Below are 15,666 nucleotides of genomic sequence, written 5' to 3'. Positions count from 1 at the left end.
GGCTAGAGCTTTATCCCTCGTTATGATATTTTCAAAGAACCACTTTTTGGTGTCATTTTTCTCTATTTTTTGTGCATTTTCTATTTCCTTGATTTCTACTGCTACCTTAACTACTTCCTTTCTTCTGCCTAGTTTTGTTTCCATTTGCTTCTCTTTTACTGGCTTCCTAAGGTGGGAATTTAGAGGATTAATTTTAGACTTTTCTTCTTCATTAATTTAAGCACTTAGAGCTGTAAAGTTCCTACCAAGTGCTGCTTTTGCTGGAGCTCACAAATTTTGTTTTCATTTTCATTCAGTGCAAAAATTTTGTAATTTCCTTTGTTATTTAAAAGTGGGCACAAAAGGTGGACTTTGGTGTTTGTGACTCGGTTGACCTTGTTAAGAAGAGCGACTGAGACATGTCTCAATCAATTCCAGGTTTAATTAGCCAAATTTGAGGATGTGCTGAGCCCCCACACCCCTTTCTCCCCTCTGGCCTCATGAAGTCTCTGCTTAAAGAGGGCTCCATGTCCGTCTTTAGCATCTCAGGGTGAGTTAAATCTCAGCCCTCTAAGGGCATTTTCATGTGAAGCTTTGTTCTCTGTGACATAAGGGGAGAGGGATGTTTAGAGGAGCTGGGGGAGGAGACCCCAGGGGATTTCCTTGTCCCCACAGATACGTCTCTCCACATAGCAAAATACATGCAAAGCACCCGGCACAGTGCCCAGCACACAGTCAGTGCTCATGAAGCGTCGGTTCCCTCTGCCCACTGCAGTGGGTACAAACAACACACAGGGTGCCAACTTCAGTTTGGTGAAGAAAAGGAGCATAGCCCACGTCCCAGCTCCCGGGCTTTGTCCTCTGTGTCATAGCTAAAGGCTAACGGCAGATCTAGTGCCAATATTGCTTGTGCTGAGGATGGACCAGCATGTCCTGTGCCCGGTGGCCCCCAGAAGTGCTGTTTCCTGCCTGCTGCTGGTCTGCTTCTCCAGCCCCTCCCCACGTGCCTCGCCAAAGCCCACTCCACCTCTCTCCCCTCCCAATCCTCCTGGAGCTCCCACCTGTCATCTTTCCTTCCACTGTGGGGCCGGTGGCATCTGTAGGCCTCCCTGAGAGAGAACTGCCCCTACCCTGCCTGAGATGCTCAGAGCCAGGGCACTGACTAGTGCTCAGCTCTGAAAGGATGAACTGGGATCTTTTCCCAATGCTGACGCCCTCTGGGGTCTGAGGATAAAGATGGAGGGAGGCACTGAGCTGAGCTCAGACAGGAAAAGGAAGAGTTCGTGGTCCAGAGCTAAAGAAGACACAACCCGGTAGGCAGAAGACCCTGTCCCAGCAGGGAAATCCACGCCCTGGTGTGGGAGGGTCTGGAGCTCAGAAGGGATTCAGGCTCAGCAGGGACTCAGGCTCAGTGCCCTCTGCTCAGGAGAGCAAACCCCTCTAGGTGAGGCTTCCTGTCTGTGTCTTTACTACAGGGATCCAGTGTCAGAATCAAGGGCACCATCAAAGTAGGATGCCAGGGACACCTCAGCTATGGCCAAGCAAATGCCAAAGGCCCAGCTGTCACAGGTGTGGGTTGGCAGGCAGCAGCCTCTTCACCGGCCCACTCTGCCCTTTATGGACTCAGGACCCTCCAACAAAGTTGGCTCTTTCAACCCTCAGAGCACCGTCTCATCTATTGCTTTATTTGTGACTCACAACAAGCCTCTGAGTCAGGCACAGCATATGTCGCTCCAATTTCATAGAAAGGGAAACTGAGGCATGTGTTGGGCTAAGTGACTTGGACCGGAAGGTAAGTGAGTTAGGGTCAGGCGTCAGATCTCCTTGGATCTATACCAAATGCCCTCTCACATGGAATCCTCACCCTAATCTTAACACTTCAATGGCTCCATGGCTTCAATGGCTATCACAAGAGTATGAGCACACAGCAATTGCACGCATGTTCACGTGCGTGTGCACCTGTGTGTGCGTATGTGCTTGTGTGTACGTATATGTGCGTGTGTGATGCTTTATTTGATGAGGGAAGGGGAGAAGGGCTGGCTGGCAGGTCTTGATGTTTTTCTCTATCTTGAACATTGTAGGTGCCACTCCCGGGAGAGCCAGGTAGCCATGGTGGGTCAGGAGGAGACGTCTCAGGACGAGACCTGTGAAGTGAAGATGAATGATGACAGGGAGGCCTGCAGTGAGCCCAGCCTGCTCTCCACACAGAAATGTGAGCTCTTCTGCCCTTTGCCCAGGCTGACCCAAATGTGGGAACATATCTGGGGAGGCAGAGGCAGGTCCCTGAGATCCCTCCTCTGGGAATAATTTGCGGGAGAAGAGGAGATCACATAGAAAACATCTGCACAGCCTCTGTCATCGTCTTAGAGGAATGGGAGCTCGCAACACACACACACACACACACACATACACACACACATACACACACACACATACACACACACACATACACACACACACATACACACACATACACACACACATACACACACATACACACACACATACACACACATACACACACACATACACACACATACACACACACATACACACACATACACATACACACACACATACACACACACATACACATACACACACATATACACACATACACACACACACATACACACACACACACACACAACGCCCTTTTTAGTTTGGCCTTTCCTGACAAGGAAAACTTCTAAACATAGTTTCTTAAACTTTTTAGCTATAACCAACAGACATGAGTATATTTTCTGGTGAGACTCAGTGCAACATACATATATTGACAAGTGTTTCATGACACTACTTGTAATAAAGCTGCCCAGAAGAGGGCACTGGTGGCAAATCTAGGCCTGAGACTTTTTTGTCCTTGCTGGAATTTTTGGAGGATTTTAGCTGCAGATCTAGATCCATTAGAAGGTGGTGATATCCATTTGGTCAGCTATGACTGGCTCTTAAAAGAATAGTACAGCGTAGCATAGCATAATAAAAACTATCAGTGTACATCAAAGCCACAGAGATAAGTGCTGTGCTGTGAAACACTTGCTAAATTGCCAAAGATGTATATATCTAGGAGGTCTCCTTGTGAAACGTCTTTGTGACTCTGGGTGGAATTCACAGAAGTTTGAGACACACTGTTTCAGAAGCATTCCTGAAAGAACTTTAGAGTGAAGAAGGACTAGCCTTTTAGGTTTTTTAAGAAAGGAAAGTGTAGGCCGGGCGCGGTGGCTCACGCTTGTAATCCCAGCACTTCGGGAGGCCGAGGCGGGCGATCACAAGGTCAGGAGATCGAGACCACGGTGAAACCCCGTCTTTACTAAAAATACAAAAAAATTAGCCGGGCGTAGTGGCGGGTGCCTGTAGTCCCAGCTACTCGGAGAGGCTGAGGCAGGAGAATGGCGTGAACCCGGGAGGCGGAGCTTGCAGTGAGCCGAGATTGCGCCACTGCACTCCAGCCTGGACGACAGAGCGAGACTCCGTCTCAAAAAAAAAAAAGAAAGAAAAGAAAGGAAAGTGTAGCTGGAGGTGGTGGGAGGGGGTACCAGGCCCCCCGCTTGGGGGCAGCCAGGCCAGCACAGCATGCAGCTTCTCGGGGTCCAGTGCTTTGGGTAGGAAGAGTAGCAGAGGCACCTCCTTTTCCCCTAATGTAGAAAGAAGACTCTAGTGAATAAGGAAAAACATGGAAATAGTTAATACCTAGTTCTTAGAGATGATACCGAAATATCAATTCATAGAAATAAAAACTGACAAAGTGGACTTCATGAAAATGTAGGCTTTTTGCTCTGTGAAGGATCATATTAAGAGGATGAAAAGACACACTACAGACCAATGGAAAATAACCACAACCACATGTCTGACAAAGGACTTGTATCTGGAATCTACGAAGAACTCTCAAAACTCAACACATTTAAAAAAAAATCCCATGAGAAATCAGACAAAAGACATGGACAGACATTTCACCAAACACAGTAGCTGAACAGAAAATGTGCACATGTAAATATGGTCGGCACCACTGGCCATTAGAGAAATGCAAAATAAAATCACAATGAGCTATCACTATGCCAGTTAGATTGGATAAGATAAAAAAAAAAAAAAAAGCCAAGTGCCAGCAGGAGTGCAAGAAAGCTGAACATCTCATACATCGCTGGTGTGACTGAAAACTGGTACAGCCACTTTAGAGAAGAATTTGGCAGTTTCTTAAAAAACCAAATATGGGCCGGGCGCGGTGGCTCACACTTGTAATCCCAGCACTTTGGCAGGCCAAGGCGGGCAGATTACGAGGTCAGGAGATTGAGACCACGGTGAAACCCCATCTCTACTAAAAATACAAAAAATTAGCCGGGCGTGGCGGTGGGTGCCTGTAGTCCCAGCTACTCCAGAGGCTGAGGCAGGAGAATAGCGTGAACACGGGAGGCGGAGCTTGCAGTAAGCTGAGATCAGGCCACTGCACTCCAGCCTGGGTGACAGAGCAAGACTCCACCTCAAAAAAAAAAAAAAAAACCAAACATGTACTTCCCATGTGACTCAGTAATTGTACTCTTTGGCATTTACCCCAAAGAATGAAAATTCAGGTTCACAAAAACCTGTACATGCATGTTCCTAAGAGCTTTATTCAGGATAGCCTCACAGTGGAAACCACCCAAATATCTTTCAATGGTGAAGGAGTCAACAAACTCTAGGATATCCATACAAGAGAATACCACCCAGGAGTAAAAAGAAATAAACTACTGATACAGGCAACAGCGTGGAGGATCATAAGAGCAGGAAGCTTGGTGAAAAAGGCCAGTCTTACAGAAGGTTACACACTACACAGTTCCATGTACATAACATCCTCCATATGACAAAATTAGAGATGGAGAACAGAGAACGGATTTGTGGCTGCCAGAGACACAGGGGCAATGTGTGGGGATGTGACTCAAAAGGAGAATCACAAGGGAGGTGAGTTCCACTCAGTGATCAAACAGTTCTATGGCAATGGCAGGGATGGAGATGGTTACAAGATACGACACATGAGATCACCTTGCGAAGAACACACACACACACACACACACACACACACACACACACACACAGTGCATATAGACACTGAAAGCTGCATAAGGTCCATAGTCTAACAAAGTCTGTAGTCTTAACAATAGTCAACCAATGCCAATGCCCTGGTTTTCTCTCTACTACTTTTGCAACTACCTGTGAATCCACAATTATATCCAAAAAAAGTTAAGAAGAGAACTAGCAGATAGCAGTAACATGATGATTGATTAGCGTCAGCCCAATGCCCATCCAAAGGGGACTGATCAAATAAACTATAGTCCATCCACACAATGTACGCAACAATAAAAAGTAAGGAATATATTTGCCACCTGGTGTGTGCATAAGTGATAAAAGCAAGATTCAGAGCACTTGGAGAGACTGCACTACCTACTGTGTGAGAAAAAAAAGGGAAATCAGAATGTACCAGAAACACATATTTGCTTCTTTCCACAATAAAAATGGCAAGGACAAATCAGAAGCCAATGAACGTGGTTCTCCCTAGGGGTGACTGAGGAACAGGTTAAGAGGATCCAGATAGGAGCAAGACTACTCTGAGTACAACTGTAGTTGTAACTTTTTAATTATGTAAATCTTTACATCACCGATATCTTCTATTAAGAAAGGAGAACAGAAATTCTAAAATTTAACACAAATTTTAAAATCTAAATTATATCAATTTCATGCCGTATCCATACAGAAAATGATTACCTCAGCAACTTCTGAACAAAATACTCTCTGTACCCCTGAGTGATCTCAATTCTGACAACAAAAGAACTGCAAAGAAAACTGAAGCTTCATGTGGTAAGTGGGGAACAGGGTAATCAAGAAAAGGCCAGAATATCACATTGACCTTAGCATAAAGTGAGCCAAATCTCTAAAAACACAGCCAAGCCAATTTAAACACAGGCAAACTGCCTGAACCTGAACTTCACTCCTCTGAGCCAAGTACTTTGCAAACATTGTCTCAGTTGCAGAACAGCCGCATAAAGCAGGTACTACTCTTCTCCCATTTTCCCAGAGAAATTGGAGTAGGGAGAAGTGGCATAAGTCCCCAAGGCCACACAGTTAACAGGAGAACTAGACTCTGGATCTACAGGGTACGGAAGTGCAGAGCCCATGCTTCTAACCTTTAATTCCTTGGAGGGAGCAGAGAGAAGCTGAGACAGGAGGTGGCCGCAGCCCTGGCTGAAGAGCAGAAGGAAGAAGGGAAAATTCTCCTCCAAGGGAGCAGACCAGCATTGCTTAGACCCTAACCCTGATCACACCTCTCTCAAAGCTCTGTGTTCGAGCTTCATCCTCGGGTTGATCTCTTCTCCCGCCCTTGACTGCTCTGTTCTCAGCTCTGCCGGGCTGACAAAATTCAGTCGATCTAAAACCCAGAAGATGACCTTGTTTGGAAAGAGGGTCTTTGTAGACGAGATCAAGGTAAGGGGAGCTCCCAGCGGATTAGAGTGGGCCCTACCTAGTCCAATAACTGCTGTCCTTATTAAGAAGAGAACACACACACACATCACACACATCACACACACAGACACACACACACACACGAGAATGTGCCCGTGAAAATGGAGGCAGAGCTTTGACTGATGTGTCTACAAGGCCCAGAACAGAGGGTGCCAGGAACCAGCAGAAGCCAGGAGAGAGCCATGGAGCTGATCTGCCTCAGAGGCTCCAGTAGGACTCACCCTGACAACACCTTGACTTTGAACTTCTAGCCTTCACAACTGAGACAATAAACACCTGATGTTTAAAGCCAGCCAGCTATGGCGTGTTATTATGAGAACCCTAGCAACCCAATACACCAACTTTCAAGGGCCTTATCCCACTGACCTCCAAGCAGGCCTGGATCAGTGTGTCTGTTCTGGGAGCTCCCACGAGCCTGCAGAGAGACCGGGGGGACTTCCTGAACAGTGACTGAGGAGGAAAGAGGGACTCAGAGTATTGCTCCAATATTGCTCCTCCCTCCTCCCTTCTGCTGGGCTCTCTCTCTCCCCCAGGAAGGCTTCTCTGCTAAATTCTGCCCCGCAACTTGTCCCTTACATTTCCAAGTGCTGCCTTCCCGCTCTGAACTTGAATGGAGTCCTCTGTTTTTTGCACAAGAGCACAAATGTCTGCCTGGGATATAGCTCATCCTACTGGGCTGGGACTTCCCTGACACAGATTCCCCCAGCCCTGCATTCCCCACACCCTGGGCTGTGCTCATTCTGGGGCTCTGCTCCTGGTGCGTGCTGTTTGGGTCAGTAGCAATGACTAGGAGGTCGCTGGCACCAGGGAAGAAAGAGGGCTGGCCTGGCCGTCTGGAGGGCAATCACAAACGTCAGGACAGGGCATTTCTCCCTCTTGCCCTTTCATGAATAATGTGAACCTCCCCAGAAAAAGTGAGTATTTGCCTTTAAACCAAAACCTTATCAAGAAAGTAGGCGATATGCCTGGAAGGTCTCCTACAAGATAGTTGTGGGCCTGAAAAGTGGCAAGAAGCGTGAAAGAAAAGGAAAGGCCACACTCCGTAGAACGACATCCTCAAAAGAAACCCAACTCCAGACTAAAGCCAACCTTGCTGGGCAGCCAGGATTCCCAGCCTGCCCCAAATACGAGGAAGCCCTGTCAAACGCCTGCCCACCACCACCAGAACCACACGAAACCAACAGTCCCCAAAGAAACCAAACTCTTTCATAAATAGTAGAACATTCTGTTTCAAAAAATTCTTAATATCCTCAAAGAAATCCAAGCAGCTATGGCATCAATCAAATGAGAACAACCAGTCAAGATAAAGGAATACTCAGACCGCAGGAAGGAGTTCCTAGGAGGAAAACAGAAGAATGCAGATGAAGACAGGAACACCCTGCCCTCCCTCCAGGAAACCCTGGTGGCCCTGCAGGAAAGGGACTCAGTCTCCTACCCCTGGGTTCCCTGCAGTGGCACACCCATGGGCCTTGAGGAAAGTCATGCCTGCACCTTCCAGCCTGGATTCAGCTATATGACAGCTATAAAGGGAGCGAGTCAGCCAGGCATGGTGCTCCCTTGTAATCCCAGCACCTGTAATCACACCTGTAATCCCAGCACTTTGGGAGGCCAAGGTGGGAGGATCACGAGGTCAGGAGATCAAGACCATCCTGGCCAACATGGTGAAACCCCATCTCTACTAAAAACACAAAAAATTAGCTGGGCATGGCGGCGCATGCCTGTAATCCCAGCTACTCAGGAGGCTGAGGCAGGAGAATCACTTGAACCCAGGAGGCGAAAAGTTGCAGTGAGCCAAGATCGCGCCACTGCACTCTAGCCTGGGCAACAGAGCAAGACTCCATCTCAGAAATAATAATAACAATGAAATAAATAAAGAGAGGGAGTCAGTGTCCACCTTTGGGCCAGAAAATTCCAGGGGGACAGTGTTCACCAAGGAGTGCCCCACGGAAGAATGATAATCTCCTGGGTGGAGGAGAGGCTGCCTCACCTAGCAGCCCCTTCCTCTGATGAGGCCTTCATTTTTATTTTTCTTAGAGACGACAAGAGGGCCTTACATAAAACTTCCAAGCCTACAGCCTCTCACCCTCTCAAAAACAACAACAGTTGACAGCCTTCAAAGAGCTCATTACCACACCGGCCTCTCCCTCTGTGGGTCTGGACACCTCCTTCTGCATCACCTCTGACGGGGGCAGGCAGAGCACACTCCAGGAGCAGGAGAGAAGGAGCTCTGTTCTACCACCCAGCTCTGAGAGCGGCAGGAACTTCCTAAGATTTGGGATGAGACAGAGGTGTGACCAGAGACCCAGGAATGCCACCGAGGACAGGGGACTTCATATTATAGAGAGGGATGCCAGAGGCCAAGGGATAGGCAGGGGCCAGACACGGGTGCGTCTGGTTCAAAGCCCACACTCTTCCAGGGTCCTCCACCCGCAAGAAGAGACGGGAGCCACAGGACTCTGGACTGCATGTCTGCCCAGCAAGGAGTGTGGCCCACATGAGCAGATCCACCCAGATGATGTTCCAGAGGGACAGGGAGGCTTCTCCCCTCCTCACCCAGAGGAAGGTCCATCCCTCAGCTCAGAACTCCATCCCTTCCACAGTCAGCCGCACAGCCCAGCCCCACTTCTCCTCCCTTTCAAACAAGCCCTCACCATCCAGGATCTGCAACATCTTGGGAACCTCCCACATGCACAGCTGGCCCACATTCGAGTTGATGACGGGGTGCAGGGAAGCAATGGGATGCGGAGCATATAACAGCTTTGGGTGTTTTTTTCAAATGCCTTTTCTCTGCAGGGCTTCAGGGAGAACAACTGAACAGCCAGAGAAGCAAATGGGAGGCAGAGAAGAATGAAGGCAAAGAAGAAAATTAGAACAAACCCATAGAATGGTAGAGCCGAAGCTGAGCCCTCCCATTCTTTTCCACCTGCTGAACAAGGTCCCCAAAATGCCCTCAGATGCTACCTCCTCTGTGACGCCCTCCGTGACTCCTGGAGGCCAAGTTATCTATTGCTCTGCTAAGATCCCATTGCACTTGTTAGTACCTCTGTCACCTTTAACTATGAGTGGTGAGGTTACTCCCAGGTTTGTCTCCCTCACTACCACTGTGAACCCCTCAAAGGCAGGTGTATATCCTGTCTCTCCACGTGTTCTTTATGGCTGTCACAGCACTGGGAAAATTAAGAAACTCAGAACATACTTGCTGAGAAAAGGAGGTCCAGAAAGGCAAGGAGACTTGTCCCAGGTCAACAGAGAGAAGCTCACAACAAGGCCACACAGAGGAGATAGGTAGGCCCTCCCCATGTCCTCTCCCTCCCCCTTTCCAGTCCTACCTCTATGTGCCCAGGGCCCCCACTCCAAGCCCGTCGGCCTGCGGTGCATCTTCCCAGGACCCCGTGACCCTCGGCCCTCCCTCCTCACTCCATATCTGGCATCAGGCCTGGAATGGAATGGCCCTGGGCTACTGCGAGCTGATTGGATGGATGACACCATGTCCATCTCAGCACCACTATCCACAAGGTGGATCAGGAGTCTTTGTGGGGAGATGACCTTGGAGGGTGAGTTAAAGAGAGGGCAACAGAAGAGGACACAGTAAGAGTGAGCTCCCAGGAGCCCACCTCCAGCCCCCACCGGCACCGCCCATCAGTTCTTCAGAGCAGGAGCAAAGGCAAAGAGGAAATAAGCATCAGTGTCCATGCCGAGGCCTTGTGACATCTCCACTCAGCCTAAAGACCACCACTGCATGTTCCAATCACCTCGTGCTTATAGATATATAAATAAATTTTTAATCATTAACTTCTATATTACAAATGCTAAATCAATAGATTTTGTATATTCATTAGTATTATCTATGTAAACACTCAAGTTACCTGCAGGTAGAGAAATATTTATTTTTTCCATTCCAAATTATTATGCTTTTATTCCTTTTTCTTGCTTTATTCTAATGCCTGGGACCTTCAGAATAGAAGTGATAGGGGAGTACATTCTTGTTATGTTCATAAAGTTATGAAAACAGCATTCAGTCTTTCATTATGCACTACAGAATTTAGTTGTAAAGTTAAAATAAAATTTAGAACTTTATTGATTGTCATTTCCAGAATTTTATAGAAATCTAATTATGAAACATGTACTCTTTTTTGTCTTATTTTTCTACAGATCATCATTTTGAAATTCATCAATGTTGCTGTGTATAATTAATTGATTTATATTTCTCAGTATGTTGCTCATTTCCTTATATTGTTCACTATGTTGCACAGATATAACAGAACATTTCACCTGTTCACCTCTTGATAGACATTTGGTTTATTCCAGTTTGGGCTACTACAAATAAAGTGGCTATAAAAAAAAAAAAAAAAAAAGACAACCACTGCATCTTCAGCTTTAACAACAGTGACCACACCACCGAGGAAGTGCTGAACAGACACCCTCACCCCTTCTCTAGCCCCACTGGGTTTAGAGGTCAGGGATGGGACGAGTATAGAGCCAGGCTCAGAGCCGGGGCCAAAAGAGGACAAAGGAGCAGGACTGTCAGCGCAGCCGTGAGTTTGTAATTAACAAGAATGCTTTTCCACCTGGATGCCGGTGCTGTGAAAAGAGGACCAAAGGTGACAAGGAACTGGTTCTAAGGTGGTTCCCTTCCAGAAGAGGTTCCTTTTCTCCACTGCCAGGGGCTAATTGCCTCAGGCTGCTCCCCGACCTTTGACCTTCCCCTTCCCATCCCGGTCCTGGCTCAATCTGTGGTCTCATCCCCACTGCAGAGCTGTTCCCTCTCCCCATCTCACACCCTTGCAGGGCCTCAGCCTGCCCCCACTGCCCTCCATGCCTGCAGCAGCTGGAGCCTTCCTGGCTGCCCCTCCCCATAGACCACCCAGCCTTGTACTCACGCCTGCCATGGAAGCTGCTGAGGTAAGGGTGCAGCCCCAGGGAGTGGGCCTGCAGAGCCACCTTCCTGGCTGCCTTGCTGAGGACCACGAAGGCCGAGATGTTGCTTGGTTGGCATAGAAGGTTTATGAGTACCGGCAGGGACACCTGGCAGGCGACACGCAAGGACCTCAACTCCAAGCCCAAATCAGTCCCCGTCATGAGTTCTCCAATCCCACAACCTTGGATCCCTTTCCTGGAGGGGCAGTAGAGGCTTGCACACACAGCCCACTCTTCCCATGTGCTCATAGTGTCTCTGACTCCATCTCTGACTCTCCCTCTCTCACTCTCTCCTCTCTTACCTCTTATTGCTAAAAGGTAACCAAGGTCCTTATGAAAATCACTATAGGCTGGATAAAGAAAATATGGCACATATACACCATGGAATACTATGCAGCCATAAAAAAGGATGAGTTCATGTCCTTTGCAGGGACATGGATGAAGCTGGAAACTATCATTCTCTGCAAACTAATACAAGAACAGAAAACCAAACACTGCATGTTCTCACTCATAAGTGGGAGTTGAGCAATGAGAACACATGGACACAGGGAGGGGAACATCACACACCAGGGCCTGTCGGGGAGTGGGGGGCTAGGGGAGGGATAGCATTAGGAGAAATATCTAATGTAGATGACGAGTTGATGGGTGCAGCAAACCACCACGGCACGTGTATACCTATGTAACAAACCTGCACATTCTGCACATGTACCCCAGAACTTAAAGTATAATAAAATAAAGAAAGAAAAGAAAATCACACTAGGAAGGACGTGCTTAAACAGAGGGGCTTCTTAAAATTTGAAATTGTGCGACTTGTCATCGGCTTTGCTGGGGAACATTCCAGAGGAGAGGAAATGTTAAAGGTCAGGAGACAGGGCTTGCTTGGAGAGAGAGCAGCTGTACCTCCAGGAGGAGAGGAATTCACAGTCCTCCTACAGAAGGGGCAAGTGCAGCCCAGAGAGCAGTGTACTCATGGCCCACAGCTAGAAACTGACCGAGGGACTCATGGTCCACAGCTAGAAACTGACCGAGGGACTCATGGTCCACAGCTAGAAACTGACCGAGGGACTCATGGTCCACAGCTAGAAACTGACCGAGGGACTCAAGAGTCCACAGCTAGAAACTGACCGAGGGACTCATGGTCCACAGCTAGAAACTGGCCGAGGGACTCATGGTCCACAGCTAGAAACTGGCCGAGGGACTCATGGTCCACAGCTAGAAACTCGCCGAGGGACTCATGGTCCACAGCTAGAAACTGGCCGAGGGACTCATGGTCCACAGCTAGAAACTGGCCGAGGGACTCATGGTCCACAGCTAGAAACTGGCCGAGGGACTCATGGTCCACAGCTAGAAACTGGCCGAGGGACTCATGGTCCACAGCTAGAAACTGGCCGAGGGACTCAAGGGTCCACAGCTAGAAACTGGCCGAGGGACTCAAGGGTCCACAGCTAGAAACTGACCGAGGGACTCATGGTCCACAGCTAGAAACTGACTGAGGGACTCAAGGGTCCACAGCTAGAAACTGACCGAGGGATTCATGGTCCACAGCTAGAAACTGACTGAGGGACTCAAGGGTCCACAGCTAGAAACTGACTGAGGGACTCAAGGGTCCACAGCTAGAAACTGGCCGAGGGACTCAAGGGTCCACAGCTAGAAACTGACCGAGGGACTCATGGTCCACAGCTAGAAACTGACTGAAGGACTCAAGGGTCCACAACTAGAAACTGACCGAGGGACTCAAACTCAGGTCTCCAGGGTCACCTTCAATGCCCGTCTTTTGCTCCACTGAGTCACGTCTCAGAGGAGCCTCAGGCCTTTGAGCAGAAACAGATGGAGATCAGAAGGGGAGGAAGAGACACTACAAGGGGCTAGATGGAGGGAGGGAGGAAGAAGGCAGTCCAAGGGGGCAGAACAGTGATCTTGGGAGCCAGGGGAGGAGGAAACGGAGAGGCCTCTTTGGCCCTAACTGTATGTACCATTTGTAGAATCTTGGCACACGTCTGCTGGGCATCTTCTTCATTGTGGAGAAAGAAAAGAAAGGATCAAGACCTGGAACCAATGCCAACTGAATCTCCCAGGTAGAGGCCTCCCCCGGCCCACTGATCGGGGCGTGGATGCCAAAGCACCTCCCTGTCAGGCCAGCCAGGCCCCTATTCTGTGTCTCTGCTCCCACCCCTGCCCTTCTCTGACCCCTGTCCCTGGCTCACTCCACCCTCGGTCCCCTCACTTGCAGCAGGTCCTGCTCACTGAGGGCTCTGGCTGGCTGAGCTTAACAAGGTGGTGGATGATGATGTTCCCCTGGGGCAGAGTCAAGTGGCTGTGCTGCCCCGGCGTCTCGATGAAGCTCAGCAGGGCCATGTGCACCTGTGGGTCACAGACCATCACATGCGTGACAGGAAGGGGCTGCAGGATGGCCTCTTGTTCCAGGTGAGCACACAGTGGACCACAGTGGGTCAGGGAGGTCGTCAAGGACCTCGGGCCTCCTGACTCCAAGTCCACTGTGACTCTTCAGTGGGCGCTGTGGCTGTGACAGACCACCAGTGACTGGACCTGCCCACTTCTGTCCTCTGCTCTGAAGTTCCAACCCACTCCAGCCCCGTCATCCTCCTGGAGAACTCCAAGCACGTACTTCCCACGCTTCATGTGCCCACAGATACTGAAATTGGCAGGAGTGTTGGTGGAGGGGAATCCAAGTAAAGGAAAGGTCTCGTGTTTTGGCCTTTGTAGGGAAAGCCAGGAACCAACCTGGCGAGTCCTGAGGGCCCAGCCCTCAAGAGCCTCCTGTGACCCTTCTGGAAATCGGGCCCTTGTTTTTCAGGCTGAGGCATTGTTCTCCATTTAATACTCCAAACCAGCATGCCCTGCTGCAGCCATCCCAATGCACTGTCCTACACCATCCAGAGCTGGGAGTCTCTGCTGCTTGCACCCCTGACTGCAGAGCTTGTTAAAAACACAGCTTCTCAGGTCCCACTCCAGCCATGAAGCCCAAGGCCTTCTCCTCCCAAGCAACCTGTGGGTTCTTGGGGCCTGACTCAGTGTCATTTGGAGCTCCCTGTCACCCCTGAGAACACAACAGTGTTGCCCACAGAACAGGCTCAGAAGGGGGCATTTAGGCACCACCTCTCCACTTCTCAAACTCTTCTCTGGTTTTAAAGAACCCAAATGGAACTGAAGGGCAGGGGTCTGAGCCTGAATTGGCTTGGTCAGGGTGCCTTCCTACTCATTCCCCATCTCCCTCCTCTCTCCATTTACACGACATCAGGGCCTCAAGAAAGCAGTTACCCTCCCAGCACAAACATGCGGCCTCTACGCTCACAGGTCTCTGATCTTTCTGTATCAGCAGAATCACTGAACTCATCACCTCCTTCTTCAAGGTCTCCCTCTGGGGCACTAGAGAAAACACAGGCCTGCAGCTGGAGGTCAGCCTCGTCCCCGCCTCTGCTGCCTGGGGGAGACATCAGATGACAGCCCGGCAGGAGGAACGCCAGGTACAGTCCTGGCCATCAAAGGCCAGGTGGAGTCTCCACAGGCATCTCAGCCATCCCTGCGCCTCCAACCACACTGAAACCCACCAGCCTGGCCGGTACTTTCCACAGGAGGGCATTTGAGCCCCACCCCTCGCTGGTCTCCATGACTGCCCCACAAATCCGCCTCTCCAGCCAAGCTGTCCTCTCCACTGTCCATCTCAACCTTTCCAAACTCGGCTGTTGCTCCTCTCCCCTGTGGCCTCCTTGTCCTGACCCATGGTCACAGTCTTCTCTCTGCTTTTGGCCCGTCCCCTCTGTAAAGCCCACCCCAGCTCCCCTGACCTCCCCCTGCTTGCCTTCCTGTCGGCATCGCCGCTCCCGTCTAAGCAGCCCAGTGCACGTTGTCCCGCACTGTCGCTGTGTGGACAGCCTCACCCTCCCTACCCTACAGTGAGCTCGCTGAGGGCAGGGGCTATCTTCTCTATGTGTATTCTCCATGCCTGTCACAGTGCTTAGCACACAGCGAAAGCTTAACATCCACACCTGATTGGAGGTGAAGCCTGCTCTTCCAGGCAGTAATCACAGATAAACCACTGTAAAACCAGCTGCAGAGTAGGCCCTGTTCTCAACACCTCACATTTATTCACTCCACCCTCACTAAAAATCCCTAAAGGTAACAATTATTTTTACCTCTGTTTTTCAAATGAGGAAATAGAGGCACAGAATACAAGTCATTTGCCCTAGGCCACATAGCTAGTGAGAAGCACAGCCAAGATCCGAACCCACTGAGATGATTGCATTTAAAATCGTGCTTCTACTA

General features: G+C 49.5%; 1 long non-coding RNA gene across 1 annotated transcript; it reads left to right on the top strand.

Moving 5' to 3' along the window:
- The first annotated feature begins 418 nt into the window (after positions 1 to 418).
- Positions 419 to 10,532, top strand: LOC129483538 (uncharacterized). The gene is made up of 3 exons (XR_008658082.2): positions 419 to 529; positions 2,061 to 2,191; positions 9,259 to 10,532. It is a non-coding gene; the product is annotated as an uncharacterized lncRNA (long non-coding RNA).
- The last annotated feature ends 5,134 nt before the right edge of the window (positions 10,533 to 15,666 follow it).

This window comes from Symphalangus syndactylus, chromosome 5 (genome assembly GCF_028878055.3).
Source record: "Symphalangus syndactylus isolate Jambi chromosome 5, NHGRI_mSymSyn1-v2.1_pri, whole genome shotgun sequence".
NCBI classification, from domain to species: domain Eukaryota; kingdom Metazoa; phylum Chordata; class Mammalia; order Primates; family Hylobatidae; genus Symphalangus; species Symphalangus syndactylus.
The sequence above is the reverse complement of the archived record's forward strand: the minus strand, read 5'-3'. Positions and strand labels throughout refer to the sequence as shown.